The sequence below is a fragment of the Mixophyes fleayi genome, chromosome 10, assembly GCF_038048845.1.
Source record: "Mixophyes fleayi isolate aMixFle1 chromosome 10, aMixFle1.hap1, whole genome shotgun sequence".
Taxonomy (NCBI): domain Eukaryota; kingdom Metazoa; phylum Chordata; class Amphibia; order Anura; family Limnodynastidae; genus Mixophyes; species Mixophyes fleayi.
In genome coordinates, this window is record NC_134411.1 from 14,968,673 (window position 1) to 14,977,626 (window position 8,954).

Here is an 8,954-nt window from a genome sequence, read left to right on the forward strand (position 1 = left end):
ATGTTCACTCACAATCATTTGTGAGATTCTGAGTTTACGATTGCTGATAGATGTCTCTATTTCAATTAATCCACTTTCATTACTGATTATTAACACCTATCCTTGGCGGAGGAACGCAATTTGTGGGCTTAAACAATATTCAGGAACGAGTGATATCATTAAGGCATAAGACACTTTGTTCACCAATGCGTTGGCAAAATGATCCTCTCATTTACAAAGAAAAATACTAGATCTCTACATAAATAGATATTTCATAGGTTCTCTATGGCGTTCACCTACAGTAGCTTCCTTTATCTTAAACAAACAGGCTTACCAGTACTCATGTCTTAAGAACACAGTCCAAGATGTTCATTAGTAGATCATATACCAGACAAACAAACAGGAGTCAGAGAGGCCATGGTCAGTTTTAGTCAAACAACAAGGCACAAAGTCAAAATCTAGCTACACAGGAGAACCAATTAAAAGTTATACCAATATCACATGATCAAAGAAACAATGCCAGGCCTGGGTTTATATGGGCACATTAGACGTGAGGGGGGTAAATGTGTTACTACAGAGGTGAGGGGGGGAATGTGTTACTACAGAGGTGAGGGGGGGTAAATGTGTTACTACAGAGGTGAGGGGGGAATGTGTTACTACAGAGGTGCGGGGGGGGGATGTGTTACTACAGAGGTGAGGGGGGGGGATGTGTTACTACAGAGGTGAGGGGGGGGGGGAATGTGTTACTACAGAGGTGAGGGGGGGGAATGTGTTACTACAGAGGTGAGGGGGGAATGTGTTACTACAGAGGTGAGGGGGGGGGATGTGTTACTACAGAGGTGAGGGGGGGAATGTGTTACTACAGAGGTGAGGGGGGGGGAATGTGTTACTACAGAGGTGAGGGGGGGGAATGTGTTACTACAGAGGTGAGGGAGGAAGTGTGTTACTACAGAGGTGAGGGAGGAAGTGTGTTACTACAGAGGTGAGGGGGGGAGGGATGAGGTACTACAGAGGTGAGGGAGGAAGTGTGTTACTACAGAGGTGAGGGGGAATGTGTAATTTACAAACAACGCGTAAGCATTGCGCATCATTTTACACACGGGCATCTACTTAGCTGCCTACGCATACATAATTTACATAATAATCACACTCAATTTTCCTCCTAAATTGCTGCAAGCATCAATCATGTCTTAAACAAGTCATGGCAGTAAGGGGTTTATTTCATGGGTCCCATTTGTACATTGAAATGTTGTTATTACATTGGTATATTTGCACATGTAAATGCTCCTCCCTGTATACATTTTGCCTGGCTGATGAAAAATTCAGTGTTGAGAATATTAGCAAACACCACCTCCCAGGACGTGTAAAAATCACATTGTTTTACAATATAAAAGGTTCTGTGCAGAGCCGTAACTTAGAATTCTAGCGCCCGGGGCGAGAAAGACAAATGCCGCCCCCCTAGCACTCAATTTTAACCAAATTAACCTAAAATATTCCTAAATTGTGCCCCCCTTCAGCGTTGTTCCCTGTGCGGTCGCCCCTGTTGCACAGCCCTAGTTACGACCCTGGTTCTGTGGTCATCCGATGAAAGTGGGAAGGCTCCCATCCCAAATGTGCAACTATTATTGTTCCACAACAAACTCTACATGATCCACATTTTAGCATCTGCACAGTCACCTCTGTAGTAAAGAACTATATTTACTAAACTGCGGGTTTGAAAAAGTGGAGATGTTGCCTATAGCAACCAATCATATTCTAGCTGTCATTTTGTAGAATGCACTAAATAAATGACAGCTAGAATCTGATTGGTTGCTATAGGCAACATCTTCACTTTTCCAAACCTGCAGTTTAGTAAATATACCCCTAAGTGATTTGCGATAAAGTAACCCCAGTATATATCATGGTGTCTGGTTCCACAAGAATTACTTCTCAAGAACTTACCCAAAACAACCTACCCCAGAAGTGTCACAGACCTCTTGCTCCTTCCCTAATGAACAGACGAGAATAACGATGCTCGGACATGGCGGATTAGTGGCCCACGTGGACCAGGAAGATGGCTGTCCATGAAATTCAGCAGGGTCACCATGACCATCTCCTAGATAAACAAGACGATATTGAACCTAGATCCAAAACAAATAGTGTAAGAAAACAACATGTGTTGGAGGCTGTGGAATAAAACAAAACTAGAAAAGCCAATTCCTGATACAGCAATAGAATATATTGGCCCATGCCCTCCATTCCCCCCTCGAGAACCTCATCACCACAACTGAATTATTTAAACTCCTGGTAGTGTTACCTGCATTAATTTGAAAGCAGAATAACTAGTTATACATTCCCCTCCATACTTCTAGGACTTTCCAACGAATACAGACCCCAAACACTAATTACCCTCCTGGTTCTTCAGATGCACATGTCAGATATAGGATACTTGCTTTAAGAAATGTAATTTATCCACTAAACTCTCCACTCTCTCCTCCCTTTGGGAAGACCCAGCTTTCCCTCTCGTTCGTATACAATCTCTCACAATAATCTTTTTAAGAAACACGCAGAATGCAAACAGTATATGACCATTGTCACTCAAAACTCACTCGTCTTCCATGCCACATGCAACAAACATCACTTCCCTCACAATATTGTCTTCAAATACCACCGCATCCATCACTCTGTAAGCTCAAGCTTATACTCTGTACACTTAGGTCCTGACTCACCAAAGCACGCATACTGAGCGCAACGTACGTTTTTTATTAAAATGCACGTAAATCGGCTCTGCGTACTCCCGAATAGAGCAAGGAATGGATCTGAAAATACGTGCGCTGATTAATTCGGGGGTAGGTCTTCTCGTCTCTACTACAAAAGACACTGCAGGATACGTTCAGTACAATAGTGCAATATAAATTTGCAAAAAAACGCACAGAAAAAATAAATAATTCAATTAATGTCACCTGTTAATATTATAGGCATTAGTGATTAAATCGTAAAAAAAAAAGTGTGTATTTTTTATTTTATGTTTCCCCACTGAAATACATTTTATAGGATATTCTTAGTGTCTATTGAACATAATACACATTTTTACAGTTGCTTCTGATTTACAAACACATGTTCTAGCATACGAGACTGTCATCACTAGTATTCAGGACTTAGACTAGCCCTACAGCTGGAGCAAGAGATACGGCGGAAAAACAAGTTACTGAGAGACACCTAGAGCATGATTCAGATGCGGTGGTGTGCGCTTGAGTTTGGCACGCCCTTACTGTACAATGACTACAGACTAATGGTCCACTTCGCCCTGTTCCCTCCCAGAACTCTTAGGCTGTAGTAATTGTTCTTTGCTTATGAAGTTAAATTAAACGTAACTGCGTTTAGTTGTCTATGGTCAGGTTCTGGGCATGTACAGAGTGATTTTGCGAGTGAAACAGACAAAAATATAAATATTCCCACGCGAGCCCCCTCCGCCAGCACTCGAGCACTTACCTGCTTCCTTTCTTCTGTTACTCCCTGTAGTGCTCCCATGGCGTGCAGTAATCTCTTTACTGAGGAGATCTCGTGAGACTGAGACTATGAGTCAAAGTATAACTCTCACGAGATCTCAGTAAGGAGATTACTGCGTGCCGCGGAAGCACTACAGTAACAGCAGGCAGCTAACAGCATAAGATTTGCTGTTAGCTGCCTGCCATTTTCCAGCCGACAGTCTGAGCCTAGGGTGGAGAACGACCCCAACCCGATCAATGCCGGCAGGCCCCCCAGATGCCCAAGGCGCCTGGGCTCTAGCCCAGTTAGCCCAGTTAGTCCTCGGGTTAATCCAGCCCTGTATATAGCCCATGGAATATCCTTGGCAAACATGAAAAAAATTGGGAGAGAAATTTCAGTCTTACAAACAAACTCTGGTGACCAATCACATGAGAACAAATAGCCAAAAGTTACATATCCCTAAACATTAAAGACTTGTACACTTCATGTACACGCTGGAGAGACTGTAATCACTAAGGGTCATTCCTCCATATTTGATGGTCCTGACCCAATCTACTGCCATTCTGGGATTATGTCCGAAAATTGATAATTGGACATCAATCTACAAAAGACCCATAGTCCTTCACATGGCTGCAATTCTGTGGCCTACATTTGTCCAGCCCTTAATTAGACTGATGTTTAGTGTTCTTGCACTCTTTGCTCTCCAGAGCTGATAATACATTTTGCTTTATTCTAAGATTAGTCAGGGTTTTAAAATATATTTGGTTTACAAATTGTTACTTTATTTTATGTAGTTTTCTTTTTTTTTTTATTTTGCTTGATGTTACACTACATTTTCTTTGTTGTCATTTGGCATTTATTCCCCTGGAAAATAATGCTCAAAACACTACTATGGAGCTTGCATGTTTCATCACTGTCCACAGGAGGTCCATTTACTGGATATGTAGTCCATGATGGGTTTTTTTGTGTGGATGCGGATATCTGAAATGTAATGAAATTGTAAACTTTGATTTTTGTTTAGATTTATTTTTCAAACAATAAACAGTGACAAAAAGGACTAGACAGAATATTTACTTGAATCTGTTCCTCAGCAGTTTGCTGAGGGATGGAATACAGGAGTTCTCTGAGGGATCGGATCCTAGCATAGAACACTGGCCAGTAATTTGTAATCATCTCCCATTTGCACTGTTTTTAAGTCTAACTAGAAAACTAGAGAACTTCAAATTACATTGCTGGAGGTTTTGAATGGTCAAGAAATGTAAAAATCAAGCTAGTAGTGGGAGGTGTTTTGAGTGAATGGCACATCTAATGAGATGGTTTTCTAATCAGATGCTGCAAATATTACATACACCTCCAGTCTCAAGCTGTCTTAGACTGGATATCCATAGGCACTAATTCCGAGTCAGTGGTATGTTCCATTCAAGCAGTAGTCCCCACAGCTTCAGAATGCCCACATTGACAGTATTCAACGTGACGTGCCAAGGGTGCAAAATAAGCTCTGGTCAGGCCTTCAGCTTTTTAAGTCTGCTGTCCACCAGTTTTCTCCTATGACTAGAAAACAGCACCTACTCACAACAATTACAAGGCCACACTAACTATTGGGGGAAGAGGTCATCTTAAAATAGACCATTTCTTTCTTCTGTAAGGTCTCTAGCCACTGACATAAGCACTACCATCGCTCTGTGCAAGAACTAGTGCGATTATAGAGGTGTCATAAAAATAAGCTTAAGAGCATATCATCTTTGTAAGACATTCTGGTGAAAAGTTAGGCCAGTGTAAAGAAAACCTGACTTAAGGTCATAAACACTTAATTTGCATCTACAGGAAGGGGGCTGTGGGCACTTGCTACAGTTTTAAAACTGTCATGTAACCCTCTTTTGGGGAGTCAATGTCATATTAAGGAGTGTCCCTTTATTCTGCTTCTACTAGCAAACAGAAACTTGATCATTCGTAAGTTTATCATTTCTGTGTTTTATTCCTGTTTACTGTAAAAGAAACTGCTGCATTATATATTTGTACATCATTTTGTTAATTGTTTTATCTTAAGCATTGTGGCTTTATTTTCCACATTAAATTACACATAAGTTCGGGTCTCTGTGTTCTTACGAATTCACATATCAGACTTAGCTGGTATTTAAACGCTACATATTTGAAGCAGAGGCGATCATTTGGTTTATGATAACTCTGATGGAAGTAAATTGTGATAGATTAGTTTGGAGAGAAAATTCAAGGCTTCCTGAGTAAGAGTGTCAGCTCCTCACAAAAATCCTTGGTGGTGACATAATTGGTAAGGCACAATTAGTGTGTGGGATAGACAGGGAGAGTTATAATCATTTTTAAACAGACCAGATGGTTGTTTTTGATTAACCCTTTGTTTCACACAGGTCACGAAGACTCAGGTAAGTGCTGTATTGTGATAGATACCTATGTTAAGAAAGCAGCTTGGCCATGGACACAGAGAAAATAAGATGGGAGGGAGAACATGATCTTTCAGGCAGCCGTTCGATATACTGTTATAAAGAATGTATCTTTTAAGGGAAAGGAGCCAAGTAGGTCATTATATTTGCATAAAGCATTTTAGATGTCTATTGTTCAATGAAATTTGAGTTATCCTTTAAACAAATACTTCTCCAAAAGCAAAGTCGCCTTAAATCATACTTGCCAACTTTGGCAAGAGGTACTCCGGGAGATCAAGGGGGAGCTGGGTGTGTTGGGGGCAGAGCCTGGCGGGCCGCGGCATTTAGCCCTGCCCCCTAAACGTCCATCACAGTTTCTGTCCAATTACAGCATGGGGTGGGGCCACAATTACGAACAATTGTGTCATAAGTCCTGCCCCCTGTCACTTTAATATAGAGATATTTAGTAACCAAAAGTTTGGAAATTCCGCAGCTATGCTTTAAATCAGCGTATAAATGTGACAGAATTAAGACTGACAGATGTAAGGACACTTTTACACTGATTCCCTGGCTGCCTGGTAATGAGAAAGAAATATTTTTTTCTTTGTTGGAAGCAACAGGTTTTCTATTGAAATAGGACAATTTACACCTGTTTTCATCCCCTATGTAACCTTGTAACATGCAGCAGAGGCAGCGAAGCACAACTTAAAAATAGCTTTATTTAGTAATTCACAGGAAGATATTAAGGCTTTTGTGCCTACCAGGATGAACAACAAAAACCACATTCTGTACCCTGTACTATAATCTCATTTTATAGTGGTGCTGGACAGCCCCTGGTTTAATGTTCCTCTGTGTAAGATCTTTGTTCCATGCGTTGCCTCTATAAAGGAGTGTGATATTTGTTTTATTGATTACTATTATAGTGGGTAAGTCTGTAAACACCGCTCTGGGGTGGAAGGTGCATTCCTGTATGTAGACATGTGAGGACCCAGAAAGGGAACGGTGTCATTGTCTCCCAATGATTCATTACATCAGACAATCTCACCCACGGCTACAGACGGCTCTGCACGTTATATATGTATTACTTTATGGAGCTGACTAAACCTTTACACATCGCAATCTTAAATCCTATTCCATGTCTTGTTGTGAAATACTGCCAGACAATTATTCACTATTTGCATTAAGGGATATATGTTCGAGCCGATTCAAGGCCAAGGTTTGGGTTTGGTTTTTGCTAAAGACTAATGGTATCTAGTGGGAAAGGACAAAACAGTTGTTTTTAAGAGCCAAAATTACAGGTACGAGTTTATAAACAGACAGGCGTGGGTTCTATTATCCAGAATGCTTTGGACTTTTTGGAGTTTATGGACAAAGGATTTTTCCCCATTTTTTTTTTTTCAATGATACCAGGGGGTAAATGTATCAATGCCCGGATTCTTCAACTCCGGCGAGATCGGCGTCTTCAGCGCTTAAATTTAAAGCGGTGCTGCCTTGTAAAGGGAAGTTTCCCTTTACAAGGCAGCGCCGATTTAAATTTAAGCGCTGAAGACGCCGATCTCGCTGGAGTTGAAGAATCCGGGCATTGATACATTTACCCCCAGGTCTTCCCCCACCCTGCACCATCACCCCCTCCTCATTAAATTGTTAAGCAGAGCCATTCAGGACAGCTGCAGGAAGGAAGCTGGCTAGATTGTTCTGGCCTTAAGCTGGGTACACAATACAGAAATTTCGACCAACTTTTTATGCCGAGCGATTTTACATGCGATCGATGGTCCGATCGCTCGGTCCATGGACTGCATACACACTAGCCTTGTTTAGGACGATAAAGGGAAGAGCGGACGTCCCTTTAGCGACTTTTTACAGCCATGTTTTCGTGAGCAATGACTGTAATTTCGTACTCACTGTTGTGGATCGGTTGGAAGTTTATACACACTACACAACGGAAACGAGATTGGAACGAAAATATTAAACGCTACGACCAACCAAATGAGGCGACAATCGTCCATTTGGGCAGACTTTCGACCATCGTGTCACTGCACACACTGACCCGACTTTTGAACGAGCGGTCGTATGTCGGCTGATTGAGCCGATTATTGGCCGAAAACTGTGTAGTGTGTACCTAGCTTTACAAACATTCTTGATAAGGGGTCTACAGATAAGAAATCCTTTCCTGGATAATTTAATTTAAAGGGTATGATGCTACAGAGACAGTGGGAATAGCAGCTGCTGTTGTTTGCCCCATAGGATGGTGACCCTGACATTACTATACATATACAGTCAGTTGTCACTTTTTTAGGTACACCTGCTTGTTAATGCAAATATCTAATCAGCCAATCATGTGGCAACATCTCAATGCATAAAAGCATGCAGACATGGTCAAGAGGTTCAGTTGTTGTTCAGACCAAACACCAGAATGGGGAAGAAATGTTACCTAAGTGACTTTGACTGTGGAATGATTGTTGGTGCCAGACGGGGAGGTATGAGTAAAAAAAATGCTGAACTCCTGGGATTTCAGAAGAGAATGGCCAGACTGGTCAAAACTGATAGAAAGGCGACAGTAATTCAAATAACCATGTGTGTTACAACAGAGATATGTCCCATAGATTGTAAACTTGGGAGCAGGGCCCTCTTACTTCTCTGTCTGTATGTATTACCCAGTATTGTTTTATTGCTGTTTGTTCCCAATTGTAAATCGCTATGGAATTTTCTGGCGCTATACAAATAAAAGTGTTGATGATGATGATGATGATGATCACCTTTGAATGCACAGAACATCGAACCCTGAATTGGATGCGCTCCAGCAGCAGAAGACCACACTGGGTTCCACGCCTGTTAACTATGAACAGGAAACTAAGGGTTCAGTGGGTACAGGCTCACCAAAACTGGACAGTTGAAAACTGGAAAAATGTCACCTAATCTGTCGAATCTTGATTTCTGCTGCGTCAGATGGGAGGGTTAGAATTTGGCATAAATAAACTTGATTCCTTGGAACCATCCTGCTTTGTGCTAACTGTTGGTGGTGGTGGAAGGTGTCAGGGATATATAATTGGCACACATTAGACCCCTTAAGCATTGTTTTAACGCCTGAGCCTACCTGAATATTGTTGCTGA